The sequence below is a fragment of the Channa argus genome, chromosome 2 (genome assembly GCF_033026475.1).
Source record: "Channa argus isolate prfri chromosome 2, Channa argus male v1.0, whole genome shotgun sequence".
NCBI classification, from domain to species: domain Eukaryota; kingdom Metazoa; phylum Chordata; class Actinopteri; order Anabantiformes; family Channidae; genus Channa; species Channa argus.
In genome coordinates this window covers 6,872,516-6,889,102 of record NC_090198.1, presented here as the reverse complement: position 1 = coordinate 6,889,102, position 16,587 = coordinate 6,872,516, and positions in this window count along the sequence as shown.

Genomic DNA, 16,587 nt, shown 5'->3' with positions numbered 1-16,587 from the left:
GGCGAATTCAACCCGTCGCTCAATATAATTATGAAAATTACCATTTTAATGCTAATAAATGAAACAGCCTACTGTTTGATTACTGGGACGTGGCTGTTCTCTAGTTTGTGATGTGGAATAACTGCTGACTACATCTTTTGAAATCGCCTCAATGACATCCTCTAAACCAATAATTACCACTCTCAAATCTGTAATGATGCACAATTGGTTCATAATCCTACTTCAAATCTACTTTTTACACAATTATGTTGTATGTGGGCTTACATATCTTTTAATGTGTTTAGAAATTATGGAATTGTAATTAAAATAGATATATAATTCAGGAAGGGTTTTAAAGAAGAAATTGTTGGGAGCGTTAACAGACGAAAGTTACTCACCTGAAAAGGAAATCGACTCGTGCAAGGACGAGAGCAGTTCCCCCCAAAAAGGACACATTTCTCCTTGACACACACATGACATATAACATGTCGCCTCTTTCAGCGGCGATACAACTTTGCTGAAAAAAATAACACACACCCTCTGCAGGGTTTCGTTTCACGTTGCAATGGGACTTTTCGTTTAAAAGAGATTCTCAGATAAAAAAAAAAAAAAAAAGAAATCCGCCATGTTCCCTATTTTCTTTGCTCTTGTCTTCCTGTTCTTGTTTTGTCGTTTTTTTAATTTATGGGTCACTTTGTTAATGTGAGATTCAGTTGTGAAACTTTATTAATCAAAAAGTATTTTACCCTTCAAATGTATTACATCCTGTTAAAAAACAAGCAAATATAACCTACCGACACGAGCTGTACGTTAGTTACTTTTATTTCTCTATTGTTTCCAAAAATTCAGTGTTACACTGTAGTAGCCTAAACATCCAGATGAGACAGGGTCTTTATTGATGATCAGCTTATTTCCTCATCCTGCGGCCACGTAGTTTTTATTACTTTACATTTTAATTCTTCTTAACTTTGAGAATTGTATTAATGGATCAAATATGGTCAAATATGTTTTAATACACGTGTAACATAAGAAGCAAGTTTGAAACACCTAAAATTGATTTTTAAAAACTTAATTCAGCTTAATGATTAAAAAATGTTTGGGTTTTTTTTGTAATGATGAGCGTTAGTTTCAGAGCCTCTAAAGTTCATAAAAACCGAGTTAATGTTCCTGCACTGGATCAAGGTCCGTGTGCGTCTCCTAGTCTAAAGAAAAAAGCTTCATTAACAAATTTATGGCATTTTATCTCCATAAATAATTTAATATTAACAGAAGGCTGCAGCGAAATTATATATCCTTACACATATTTTAATGTCTACTACTTTATGCTATTGTTTGCCGTCCTGGATCTCTTCATATTAATTTATTTAACTCGGTATTTTGCTCCTCTATTTAAGTTTAAGCGCCGCACCCTTGAACTTCGTCTCGTTTATAAATTGTGGGCTTTTCAATGATATATGATATATATGATATGATATAAACCTTCTTAACTTAATGTCTTTAATCGGACTTACCTTAGAGTAAACACATCAGGTCAAATACGAGAGGTTTTCTTTCGTCGCTAAATGCCATAAGAAGAGTCTATGGGCAAACAGAACAACGTCATTAAACATAGTCGATAAAAGTTCAACTGTTCAGTTGCTCTGATGGCCCTGGGTGACTTTTACGTATTTAGTACTATGTTGTACTGTGATAGAGAAATAAAAGTATTTCCATTTCTGAATTGAATCTCCATCTGTCTGGAAGCTGGCATTAAACAGACCTGCAGGCAGAAACATCTGAGAAACAATTTCACATTTTGTGTGGAAAAAGCCTGATCAAAAAATGAAAATCTGGAGTCCTCATCAGATCTGAGCTACATCTTTTTTCATCTGTTACAGGTAATCACCAATTCAACTTTGCTATTTGTGCAATGTTATCATGTATTGGAAACAATATACAGACTTTATACATCATGTGTTAGTCACTATTGTGTGAAGTAGGTGATATGGATCTATCTATCTATCTATCTATCTATCTATCTATCTATCTATCTATCTATCTATCTATCTATCTATCTATCTATCTATCTAAACAGTAGGACCAATATGGTGTAAGAGGGCAGGTTCTCTTGGCTCCTTAACGTGACCTTTGACCCCTGGCTCCCCTTTCTTTCCCTGACACTGACTACCGAGAAATGGGATTTAATAGTGGTGAGTTGTTCTGGATTAATGTCGTTGTTGCATCAAGGCTCCAGCATAGTCACTTTATTTGATGCCACTGATTTAAAAACAATAAAGAAATAAATGAAAAGGTTATAAATGATAAAGTGATTGTCTGTGATTCATCTCAAAGGAAAATCGCATTGGGTTTTGTTTTAAATTTGGCTTTTATCTGTAATTTTTTTCTCTCTTGAATAATGTAAATTTACACTGGTGGAAGCTATGACGAGTGTGCCACGCCTCAGCGAGCCCATCTGGAAACAAAATCTTAAAAGCAGTGAATATGAGAGGAACACTGTCTGCTGAGGAGCCCCCTCGCAAAACATTTCAGCAACCGGGGGGGGGGGGGGGGGGGGGGGGATGCACCAATCAACTCAAGGACTGTACAAAGAGCGGACTGTCGTTGCTAAGAGACAGATGCAGAATAACTTCCATGAGAAACCTGACCATGACCCTTCCTCCTCCTCCTCCTCCACTTCCCAAACAGTCTCTCACTCTCCTCCTAATTACTACAGAACATTAAAGCCCACCTCTGTCACATTAAAGCTGAAAAGCAGGGAGGTGGAGAAGACATAGGGGGGTTCTTTTAAGAAGAAGCTGGAAAGAAAATTTGGGATAATTCCTTAAAATCTAAAACAAACCAGCATCTTTTTTTTTCTTTTACGTGAGAAAATGAATGTAATTCAGATGCAATAGGCATGAGGGGTTGAGCCTGGTGCGTTTTATGCAGGCTTGTGTATGGGCGGAGTTTGGGTTGGATAAGAGCATGGTGGGGGTGGGCAGAGGGAATCTGTCAGATGAGTGAGACGATGAAGATTTGACAGAGAGGTGACAGAGAGTTCATCTTATACGAGGCCTGTCGATTAGCGTGTTTGTGGCTGACAGGTGGAATCCCAGGGGTGCGTCTGTCACCGCAGTCTGCTGCCAGGCCTGGCTGCACCACCACCACCACCACCACAGGACACACTCATACATGGGTGGGGATGTGCTACATTGCAGCAACTCATTGGTCCGGCCTCAGTAGCCCAGCCTCCCAGTCAGAGCTTAGATTAAAGCTTTATTGTGCATTGAAAGCAGGGCGAAAGTCATGTTAATCCCTCACTAATACACCGCTATCAGTGATCTGTTTTTACACCACAATTCCAACAAGCTTCCTGGAACTGGTATTAATCTAACAGAGGACACCAAAATACAATTTTTTGTTGGTTTTAATACGTACCGTTTGCATGTGACATTGAAAAGAACAGTATAGAGAGGGCCTCTGCTGTTGCTAAGATCTATTAAAATGCAAATCTTCCTTTTGGAAAGTTTTTTTTTTCACTGAAAAGGCAACTGGGGCATAAGGAAAAATCATACTGGGATAAAGAAAAGCATGCCAACAATTAAATAAGACAATATGGCAAAGTCAGATGAGACCACAGACGAATGGATTCGTTGGAGTACTCATAATTTCAGTGATCTAAAGGAAATGTTGGCTGATCGTTGGGCTTTTACATATCAAACAGTGCTGTCATGACAACTTGCAAATGCCTTTAAAAACCATTTCAGGAGCTGCTGGAGTATGAGTTCCCTGTACTGCTTTGTTTTGTTCCTTTGTATTGTTTTCCATGGCAGCAGTGTTATATGCATTTATGCTTTCGTTCACACTTGCCGTTTCTCAAATGACAATTTGGAAACAAAATGACAATTTCAGTGGGGTTGCGAGTTATTTAGAACCTGCAGAGAATGTCGCCTGAATGCGCCGCTCTCCCCGGCTTTATGAAATTTTAGATGGTGATAGGTGTTCATTCTGCAGCTTCACTGTTTTGGTTCTCGCTTACTGCTCATGCAGTGTCATATGTGGGCACAGCAGGCAGTTGTTTCCAGTGAAAGAGCGGCATCCAATGGAAATCCTCAAGCAAACAACAGCCTCAAAGTTTTACTATAAACTAGTAGTTTTGCTGGTGTGTGTGCCCACTATATGGCGCATTTCTAAAAGGGGGCTGGGACCATTTGTTCACAGCAGGCATTAAGTTTAGACCATCTATGTTAATGGTAATGTGATCTTATTTAAACCTAACTAAAATAAATCTGTGGCATTAAACCTACAACACTGAGGAACTTGTAAGCTCACAGACCTTCCATGAAGCGACACGCATGCAAAATACTGATCATTTGCCTATCACAACTGACAATGTGTCAATACCCTCTTTTGTCAGTTAATAAGAGGCATCATACCTACAGCAGTGTGTGTATAGACTGCTCAAGGAAGGGAAAATGGTTTAATAGGTGTACTCACATTTAAAGCCCTGCTTTTAAGAAATACTTGGATGTTTTTCAGAACAACCAAATTCTCAGAAACAGGGAACAAACATGTATGTGGACATTTTTAGGGCAATAATATAATGTCACACAAAAACACAGGTCGATGCAACGGTAAAAAAAAATGAAACCATACTGTGTTCGCTCTTCTGCTCATAGGATTGTTCCTAACAAAGACAGAAATACTTTGATTTACTTTTCAGCACTTTTTAATCATCTATGATCATTGCTGGGTCACTGGAATGTTGTCTGTGTGCTGTGACCTTTTCATCTCCTGAATGCTGGTTGCTTGTAATCTTGTTTGCAAGCTGTCTGGGAATTGAATGACAGCAGATTCCTCAAACTTGTTGTGATTCCAGAAATTGTATGTTTTTCTGGTCTTTAATGTTTGCAGGGAAGCTGGGGCTCTGGAAGCAGCAAGGGACAAGCAGCAAGTTGAAAATCCTCAAAAATGTGCAATGTGCAGGTTTGTAGAGCAAAAAAAAGTGTTTAAGTTTGTGATCATAATCTGCTTCATCTGAGCTCTGATGTTTAATGAGCCAAACCAAAGCCAAACAAATTCTTCAAAACTGAGCTTCTGCTGTATTTTTTCTTAACTAGTCATGGTCACAGATATTACAGCTTATTCATCCATTCACAAGAAGCCATGTGTAGCTTTTCATTCTCAAAGCATGTGGATGTTTCACAAAGGTACAAATCCATCACAGTAAACAGAAACCTTCATTTGCTTTAGTTACATTTTGTTTTTTTGTTTTTTAATCATTACTGCTTTGAGTCACACACCTTGTCCAGTGATTTCAGACCTCACATGAGCAAATTCTACTGACTTTACATGGTGGTGGTTGCGACTCAGGAGTTGAAGGTTCAATCCCCACTTCCTTCTGTCTGTATGTTATAGTGTCAGTGGAGAAATTGAGCTAATGAAATGGTCACTTCTGTGATGAGCTCAAAACTCAAAAAGTAGCATCTCTAAATATATGATCTAAGCGAACTGAGCCATTGGTCTACTGAAGTTCGTGTACATAGTTTAACGGCTTTTGGCTTATCCCTTCAGGGGTCAACATGGCTCAACGTGTTCTGCACATTGATTTAGCTTGAGTTTTTATGCTGGAAGCCTCCCATTTTGTCTGGGCTCGGGACCGACACCAAGGTGCCCCTTGATAGCTAGGTGGAGCCGAACCCGCTTCCTTCTGTAAAGTAAAGAGTAGTAAAGAGTAAAGAGCTTTAATTTTTAATTTTAAAAAACTGTAGAAGTCTTTATGTTTTTCTCTTGCAGGGGTTTTAGTAGTGAGGCAGCATAGTCACAAAGCTTCATTCAACAGGGTAAATCAAATATGTTTAAAATGTTGTCCTACAGAATATATCTAGCTCCATTATGTCGAACAAAAATTAATTTTAATCCAAAACCTACAGTCGCATTGGATTTGCATTTAGTGGCCTGCAAAGAGAGACTCTTTACTTAGATGTGTTATGTAATAGGACGCCTCAGTATAATCTGTTATATAATGAGAGAGTAAGTGAAATGTACTGAAATTGATGGGCACCAGACTTTTTTAAATCTCATCCACACATTATATTTCTCTTTAACATGTGTAAAACACTACAAATTAAAAATAAAAAGTTTGAATAAACAATCTAAGTCGAGCTTTTGATTGATGGCTGGAGATAATTGGAGATAATGCTGTGAGCAAACCTTGTTACTAATAAATAAAGGAAAAATTTTAAACAAATGAACCAGTGTGAGAAAAATGATCAGGTTATAGCGCAAAGAAATATAGCTTCAATTACTGAACTGATATAATCTACTAAGCCAGAAATTAATTGGTCTTTTGAGATTTAAATTACACCTTCGTATATATTGTTCTCTTTAGAAAAGTTTTTTTTTAAATTAAAATCTAAATTTGAACTTTTTAGTTCCAATTTAGAGCTAAAATGTGGAAAATACCCATTTGATTTTGAAAATGTATTTATTATCTTCACATATGAATTTAAGGACTGTGGATTTTTGTTTTTAGTGGATCCATTCACAATGTGGAGAGGAGGTTGCAGTTGTCTAAAACATTTTCAAAATTATTTTAGTACATATTGAAGTGCAGTACTCGGAAACCTGGGAAAATTGTAAACTGACTCTTTACTCTGTCATTTATGTTTTCATTTTGTTGACTGTCAGCAAACAGTCAAAAATGCATTATATTGAACCAGAGTCCAGGGTGACGTCTTCAAATTGCTTGTTTTGTCATTTATTTGTTATTTATAGTTATTAATATATCCAGCTCATGAAAACAGCTTGCATGGACTTTCAGACTACATATAAGCTGTTTTCATGAGCTGGATAGCACTGATCATGTATCTGTTATTCAGCACTAAAGGTGAGAAAACTTTTAGTTTAACATTGGATTTGATGAAAATGTTGTAGATCATTAACAGAATCACTTTGCAGTAGATGAGTCACTGTACAATGACGTGAAAGTCATCATTACACAGTACAGCAAAAATATCAAACTCAATTTGTTTATGTTTAGTTGGTTTGACACGATTAAGATAAAATGAGCTGAACAGATTTGTACTTTACATGCACACAGTGAAATACAAACCTCTGTTACCTGCATGACAACATTTAAATTCAGGCTGAAGGGAAACTTTGTGAATAAATACTTCATTTCACACTTAATTGGGAAAAGTCATTTCATCCAAATCAGACTGAATCACATTCTGTCATAACTCATTTAAACTATATTCACAATTTGTCCTTTTACTGGATATTTTCTTTAATACTTTCCAATGTAGCACGCCCAGAGAGAGAGAGGAGAGAGAGAGGAAGCGAGTGATAGCTGTCACAGGGAGAGAGAGACTCCCAAAACTCTCCCGGCCGGCACTGTGTGAGATCTGGGGCCCCGGGGCCCTTTGGATGGCTCATGCTGAATGGGTGCCCCGGCGAGGTGACCAGGCTCATTGAAAACAGGTTACAAGGGGAAGGGAATGCTTTTGCTCTGCATTTGGCCCCCTGACCCACTGTCCAACGTCTGCCTTGGCAGCTTTGAGACCCAACATATTTATCTGCAATGCTCTGAAGAGAGAGGGTGGAGCGGCTGTCAGAATAAAGTCATCGTCCTGCTGACAGCTTCATCTGCTGTTGAAGGGCAGCTATGACAGACGCACAATGTCGCTGCGTCGGCCAGCCCTGGGCGAAGGACTGTCATATTTGGACACGCTGGGAATCTAGCAGCCACCCCTCCCCTCCCCTTCATCTCCCAAGCTCCCTTGATACGCCAGAATTATTTCTTTGGCCCAGTTTGAAATGTTTTTCATCTCAGCGTACAAGGATGTCAAGCGGGCAGCATGTGGGAACTCTCCATTGCTTAGCCTGTTTGCCTTTGTTGTTTTATTCATTGTGAGAGAGACAAAACATCGGGGATAAAAGTCTTCGTGAGACACATCTAAATCTGTCGATGCCAATGTAAATATCTATCAACTGCAGAATCATCAATGTCCTCTCTATGTTAATGTAGAAGGAAACCACAGAAAAAGTTAAAACTCTTAAAACCCTGGATTGTCTGCACAGTTACAAAAGCACAGACCTGAATGGCGCTTGGCCAAACGGAACGAATCCGCTGCATGGCAACATTAAGATGTATCAGCGATGACATAAAATGACAGCAGAGCATTCTCTACAGGTAACAGCATTAGCGATGCTCTGGGTGGTAGAACAGCGGCCCTGCGACCAGCTGGCGTCATGCTAATAAACACGGGGGACCCGGCGTCCTTTCCTATCAATAAGTCATTATCTGAGCCATGCCACTGATGGGCATCCAGCAGCCCCCTCTGCAGCTCAGACAAACAGGAGAGAGGGGGCAGGAGGACGCTTCAGCACTGGAATGCTGCCCATGTATGAAGTGTGATTCATGCCACAGAAGAAGCAGGAGCACTGCTGCTGATAGCACTGCTTTAAAAGAAATAATCAAACTGCCCGTTCGATTTTATTAACTAAAGAGAAACTAAACTCTGTTGAAAAGTGTTTGTCTCAGCTGCCTTCAGTTATGGCCTCGAGCTCCGAAGTTTAGCTTTACGAGGGGTTTGGACTTTGTGTTTGTGAGGGTTTTTGGTGATGTGTGCAGACACTCCTCAGTAAAACTGTAGATTGTAGACTGAGATACCAAAGATCCCAATTTAAAAGCATAAATGAATGGAAGTTTAACTGGAAGGTAACAGTAAATGTAGCGTGACACACCAGTGAAGGAATGCGTAACTATGTTGGAGGAGGAACAACACACTCACATTTGTGAGCTTTTTCCCTCACAAATGATCTTTGGCTGAGAACAGACAGTCAGCTATAGAGAGCACACAACAAACAAACACAACAAAACAACGCCAAAACAAACAAACAACAAACAGTTTATTGCTGGACTGTTATCAAGTTACTCGTGACATTCATGCTAAATAATAAGAGCTAATATGAGAATGCTGTGTTCAAAGTTTAAATGCTCATATTAACGTGACGTTTGTTTTTGTTTTTTTTTATCTAGTGTTGTTCGTCTGAATTCATCCTACACAACAAATAAGTTGCTTCTTCACTCCACATGCTGCCACAAAATAGCTGAACTAAAGCCGGACTCTGCTGTCACATTAATAGCCCTCCATAAGCCCACAGCCTCACCGCTAAATCTCTCTGCCGTCTCCACCATCAGCTCAAATTACCATCCACCTCTAATTGATATGAACAATAACTGAAGAAAGCTTGTTAATGGTGAACATAATTGTCCTAGACAAAAGGCCAAACACAGCAACTCACACTTTGTATCAGGCGCAGGCAGAAGGCGATGTCTGGGCTGAGGCCAGTGAGAGAGGAGAGATATTTCACTCCAGATATCCATCTTGCACCTGAATCACATTTCATTACCCATTAAACACAACACTAAACTCTAAAAACTCCACTTTTCCAGTCCGCTCCACAACACATGCTGGTTTCAAACATGTTTCTACTGACAGATTTAATGTTCAGGAGTTGAATCTGTGAATCTGTGTTTATTAGGAAAGTGAGACATTTTGTTTAGCCATGTGTGTTGGTGTGTGGAGGTGTATAAAAATCTATCCAAAAGTCAAGCACTGTATAAAAAAGATCTATTGTTGCTCTAAATTCACTTATTTTTAAGAATCCCCTGTGGAGTCCCTGCTGGTGTGAGCTAGTGTTTTTCATTAGGTACATTGCATTTGGCACAACAAGAAAAAGCTCCAGCCTGTTGGAGATGTTAAATGAGGTAGACAAGGCTTAAATCCTCCACTACGTGGATAACTGGCTCGCCACTCTCTCTCTGTCTAACACACTGCACAGAGGAGGAGGGTTAACTATCAGCTATAATGTGTAACTGAAGATCAGCTTTCCCCCCTGGCTTCACTCCTCACACCCCCCCACCTCCTCCTCCCACCGCACCGCACACTCCTCCTCCTCCGTCCCAGCCCTCTCTCTCCCCTCCCAGCATCCCCTGCTGCTTCTGCTGTCACCAAGCTGCTGGTCTTTCAGCCGTCCCGCTCCACCCACCCCCCCTTCTGCTTTTTTTTTTTTCCCGACTTTACCGCTCTCTTAGGCGTCACAAGATTACTGAAGCAGTGCTGACATCTCTATCAGTCTGACCTAACACTCTGCCCTTTTCCTCCCGCCCCCCCATCTCCCCTCCTGCACTCCAGGATCCATCACTCTGCCCTGTGCCACTCACTACTACACATAAAAAAATAAAAGAGGAAAACAAAAACACAGAACACAGAGGAAGAAAAACCCGAAGTCAGAAAGCACATGAAATAAACACTGTACCACCTCCAACACTTGACAGTAATTTATATTAATTTAAATCTCTCCTTTTCAATTCAGAGAGACATTTCCAGGAGGTAAATCATCGGCTTCACAGCAGTGTACTTGGCTAAGGTATTATCTACTCTGTAGCTATGATGTGTTTAAATCAGAACAGGGAGCTTTTACTTATATCATGCTCATTCTCAGCAAATCATCAGTTTTGGGTGTGTGTGTGTGTGTGTGTGTGTGTGTTGGGGGAGTTGCAATAACTGAAATGGCAAATAAAATGCCAACATTTCTTTAAAGGACAATTCCACAGAAATCTATTTTAACATGTGCTGTTGTGAACACAACACTGCAACACAATGTATGGATGGTTTTCTGTGTAGCTTTGTGTTACAAATCCTTCAAACTATTGTCAATATTGTCAACAATGCTGTTCTGAGTAGCAGTGGGGGAAACTATGTACATTTACTGATGTAAGAAATCAGCTTCACAAAACCTTCTCAGTCTGCTTCACTCTGCGCATTGCTTCAGGTAGTCATCGATGAGAATGCTCCAAAACTTACTAATAAAGCGGAAATTCTTGATGTTCTCTGATTGGTTCTGATTTATTAAGTAGCTTTAAGGAAAAATAGAATAGTTCTTAAAATTTAAATAAGCTTTAAATTGTATACACCCCATGCTGTTTGTTTACTCCAAATGAAAATCTATTATATTAGGAATGTAATGAGTCAGAGCAGTACTGTGATGGGGGTCTGTCGATATGAGCCATACAGGCTATTAGGTCTGGAGTTTTACATGTTATTTGGAAAAGATGTTTTCTTTACGAGGAGTAAAATGGTTTTAGAACCATTTAGTTTACATACCAGAGTTTGTTTCCACTGTAGATGAGAAACGTCTCATAAAATCATAAAACAATGTACATATGCACGTTGTTCGACCACTGAGTAACAATACACTGCATTGGGTTTTCTTAAGAAGTTCAAACCAATTCTTGATGTAATAGGACTAGAAATGTGTTTTATATGTATGCTGACAACTACAAAATTATAACTGGGTTGTAGTTATGTTTTTATTTAGGCCAAATATAATGATATGATGGAGCTGATGTCACATTTTTGCCCTTCAGACTACACGCTCCAGACCACTGTTTGCATCCCTCACAATGACCCCAATAGCATGAAAAGTGCACTTGTGCTGTGAAAGTGCTCATGCATATGAATAAAAATCAATATAAAATGTATGTGTACGTGTGTGTATGTGCGTGTACAGTATGTGCATTCGCTCAGACTGCAAGTACACCATCCCTATGGGAAACTAGAGCAGCTGTCACAGAGACGGAGGCTGTTACAGGATATATCTAAAACCGATGTGACCCCTTCCAAACATAATGCATTTACACCTGCTGCAAGTGCTGAAAAGTGTAATTGTACTGTGATGTGGAGCATTTTCTTCCTGATTGTCCTGCGCCTTCTGTGTCAGCATGTATGGCATTATGTATTATTTTTGTGTCTCTGCTCTGGATTAAGGGAAAAAAACGAACGTCGGTAATTTCATTGTTCCTGCTGAATGAAGTAATTCTAATTCTGGTCTTTTCAGACATACGACCAGTTATAAAGCTGTCTTTGCCTGCTGGCTGCGTTCATCCAATCACCCCCCCAGTGTTAGCTTTTGAGATTTGTGAGGGGAATGATTTTCATCTGCAAACAAACTGCTGTTCTTGATAGAATTCCTCCACCGGTCCAACCCGAGTGTTGTTATTAAGCAACTCAAAATGACACAGTCTGCAGGGGGGCCTGCCAGTGGAAAGCTGCTGTCCATTAGCTGTCAACAATGACCACTGGGTCTATCCTCCCATGGGACTGGCAAGCAAGGCATCGTCTCATCCTGAGTCTGGCTGAGAGATCACACAGGCCCCATTGTCTCAAACAGCCTGAGGTCTTATTGTAGCAGTGCCTCTGGGAAAGGACGAGCCTTCACGTCTGTGGTCTGTTAAAGAATAGGCTTTCTCCAGGCTAAGGCCATGAAAACTGTAAGGGATGAATCTAGGGGAACACAGAGAGGCTACGGAGTAGATTTGGAATAGGGGCACCCCTCCTTAGAAAAGTTTGGAGTCCCCATCCAGACCTCCCTCTCCCTCTCCCAGTGCTGACCTCCCTTCTCCACCTCTGTTTAATAATGCCTGGGCCTTGGTCATTATTTTGGGCAGATGGAGACGAGGGCAGGCAGTGAAAGGAGCTGGTGTCACTCCTGAGGAGAGGATGGTAGGGATGACAGAGAAGAAAAAGCGAATCAGAGAAAAGATCAAAAGCAGAAGCTCGCCTTTCACTCGCCTGAAAGCGCTAAAGAGGATAAGGAACGATCGGGTCTGGGGTCTCCTGTCCTCTCTGGCAATTAGACTCAGCTGATGGAGAGAAAGGCGTGAATGGCAGGGTTCAAGGCCCTCTCTAGGACTCACACAACGGGAAGGAGTTTTTCCCCCGACGCCTCCTTTATCTTCCTCTCCTTTCAGAGTGTCAGAAATGCAGCTGAAATATCTCTCCAAAAAGACAGCACAATCCCCAATGCCAAACCTTAATCACGGTGGCTGATGAGATTGGGGGGGGTGGGGAGTTGAGAGAAAACACATTCTTTTCACAATTCATCTTTACACTTTATATGAGGCCAGGATTCAGGGGAGGCGTAGTAGGTTTATATGTGATAATTAAATTGAACAAATGAGAGTCTTTTTTGTCATAAGACAAGACAACTCATTACATCCAGGGAACATTGTTAAATACCAATAAACAGCTACAGTCAGTTGGCAGTTTATTAGGTAAACCAAGATACATCTAACGCACTCCTGGGACTGACAAACTGACATGTGTATCTCACTGTGTTCGGTACAGTTGTTATACCTGAACTGAAACCAATGTAATTTATTAAACTATATCCATTCATTTTTCAAATGAAGAAAACACAGTAAACCATAAAAATAAAAGGTGCTAAAGTTGAAACTAACAGACAACTAATTCAAAGACATAATGAAGTAGCGTGCAGGCATATTTAAATGAAAGTGGTGTACCCTATGAGGGTCCCCGATGGAGGGGCAGCTATGACGGTTTTTATACAATGGCTTGTACTGTTTCATACAATTTAGTATTCATTTTTTGACTAGAGAGCCATCTTGGGCACGGCCACAGCAACATGTCCCACAGGAACCTATTATCATCTTCTACATATGCAAGAGATCCAATAGGCCGTCTATCATCGTCACAGAGGGACACGCAGCTTTTGCTACAACTTTAACAGCTTGTCATAAAAGGCGCACAGGGGGATTTCAATTACGCAGGTCATCAGAGAGTGAAGAAACACTATTTGGGTCACTCAAATTTAATTTGAACATATACTTTTTGCTTTAGTAAAGGTAGTGAAATGACAAAAATAAAACCATCTGAAGCAAGGAGCAATCTGTGACACAAAGTGGACAAAATGGAGAAAGAAAAAAAAGGGGAGGGGGACATAGATGCTATGTTTAATTGTAGGCTTGTCTGAATACACACCTAAAGTATGAAGAAGCGGGGTTGAACTGGGTCAGACGTCAAGCTCCATGGAATCTCTCCACAGAAGCGCCACAACGCTCAGACCGACCATGAAGACAAATCTCTCTGCCTGCCCGCTGCTACTCATCCTCTCCCAGGCTCATCGTGTTCAGGAGGAAAGAAGTGATGAAATGATCTCAGACACCATCACTGTCACAAACAGGATTTTGACCTCAAACTGTGTCACCACTGAGCACTGGTTTGTTCAGGACATCGAGAGGATGAAACGTGTCTGTGGCTGCTAATGATCAAAGTTTTCATTAACACAAATGAGCTCAGTGCTCGTGCTAAGTTTCTGTAAAACAACAACGTGGCTCAAAGATCTGAGCTCTTGCTGTTGATCAATACCATTAAAAGAAAAAAATGAACATTATATTTGTCCTAATAAAAAGTACTTTTTTTTAAACCAAAGCCTTGTACAGTTACTTGCTAACTTTAGTTTTTGTAAAACAATTACAAACACAATAAAGTAATGTGGTCATGGGGAAGATTAGATCTATATTGGAGAAGAAAATTATAATTTGAGTTGAGTAAATATCCACATTTGTTTTCATTGTGCCTGAAAATAATAAAGACTGTGCAAAGACTACAAGCAAGAACGGAGGTTTTGTTACAGTTTTTTTTTTTTTTTCATTTGGTGATAGTAGATGGTTAAATGGATAAAGATATATTATGAATAAATAGAATGTGTTGGAATAGTGAGCTAAACATAATACAAAATAATTATAATAACACTATAAATAGTTAAAGTAGTTACATATTAAAAGTAGATAAAAAGTAAACTGACAAAATCCATAAAATGAAACAGCACATTTGGGCCACTCCCGATCAAATGTAAGCTTAACCAAGCCGATCATAACAATCCAAGTTCATTCATCCAACATTTACCACACCACTGGAATAGTGCCCGATAAATGTGAAATACTTCAGTGCCCAGTCCACCGTGTTGCCTGATAATCACTCTGAATGCCTCTGGTTTGTGCAGATTTAAACTGTACATGCTGTTTATTTGTTGACCGTTGACCAAAATATGTATTTGCCAGCATCATCATTTAGGAGGAAAATTCTGATGCCACAAACGGTTTTGTACATGTGCCTCAGATGTTATTAAGTGTTTTCATATAATACACCTCAAAAACTATACAAGGGCTGAACCATTCATTTATCCAACGATGTGTGGATCTTGCATGTTAATACATTTTGAAACATTTATTATAGCAACAAAGACAAAGGTATGACAGAACGTATTCCAGTTTCATGGAGGGCAGTAGGAGGTCTGCTGTTATATACAGACCTTTAGATAAGTCAATGCACTGTGTATCACTGAATGTTTAGTACATTTACACATGAAATAATGTGATTCTAAAACTATTTTAAAGGTTGTTGATTTCTTTTTGGTTTGGTATCGAAACCAAAACACAGACAAGAGGCCAAATCAGTACCACTGTGGTGGTCTTTCTTATGAAATCATTTTACATCTCCTCTGTCAATCACAGCTATCTGCTGTTTGTAGCCTGGGGCTCTTCTGGATCAAGGGCTTTGATGCTGGACTGCTGCGGGACCACACGGTAGTCCCCACAGCCTCTGGGCAGCAGCAGCACAACCAGTTCGTGTCTGCGATTTACTTGGGCTCAGGCTCCCTGAAGGATTGTTACTGCACTGGGGGAGTGGTGTTTTGGCATCCACACGGTCAAAATTAAGCTCATTACTGAAGCTATCCATGGCTGGGGGCCTAGTGGTTCAGTAGAAGAGCATTGGGTTGGGAAGCAGAAGACCACAGGTTCGAATCCCAGCCACCAAGGGCGACATTGGTGCCAGCCCCGAGCCTGGATAAAACGGGAGGGTTCTGGCAGGAAGGGCATCCGGCGTAAAAAAAACTCATCCCAAATCAACGTGCGGAACACATTCCGCTGTGGGGACCCCTGAATGGACAAGCTGAAAGCTGTTGATCTTGACTAAAACTATCAATGGCTGAAGATTCTGCAAAACATTTTCAAAACTCAAGACATGTTTGGCATTAAAACACACGAAAGATCAACAGTTGTTAGCACGAGATCAACAACAATGATGGTAATGATTGACAATTGAACAATTTTAGTGTAATTATACATCTCCTATGATGAGTGGTGATGTTGGCAGACAGAAAGGCATGAGAGAACAGAAATTACTTTAATGTTATATTTGGAAATTCAAACGTTTCTTTTTCTATGCTGTATATTATATCCCATTTTCTTTTCATAAAATTTAGCATATAATCATATTTACAACACAATGCCCCAACAGTTTCCACCAGCAGTCATAATTTGAAGGTAAAGTGTTAGAAATGAAGACAAAGGGGGCCACAACCAGCTGGGCTCTCGGTGTAGTAACAGCTTCCTGCTGCTCTGTAGTTTGCTCACTGGCAACATTTTGTGTTGGGAACCAGTTAAACATTATGTTGTGCGTTAGACCCTTCCACACCAATCCTGATGATAGTTACTAATGACTTAATAACGACTGTTAATGGATAACCATGGACTAACACACCCTCCACTCCTGTATGTGCTGCACGCACACGCACACACACTCTGAATGTTCTCAGGTCCAATACTGAGTTATAACAAGTCTTTTGAGACCGATCAGCTGCTGTATTTGTGGCTCATCAGAATGCATGTGCCACATCACATTAGTCCCCACGTGTGAACCATGATTTTACTTGGTAATTCTGAAGTGTCTTGCTGCCTATACATATTCATGCTGA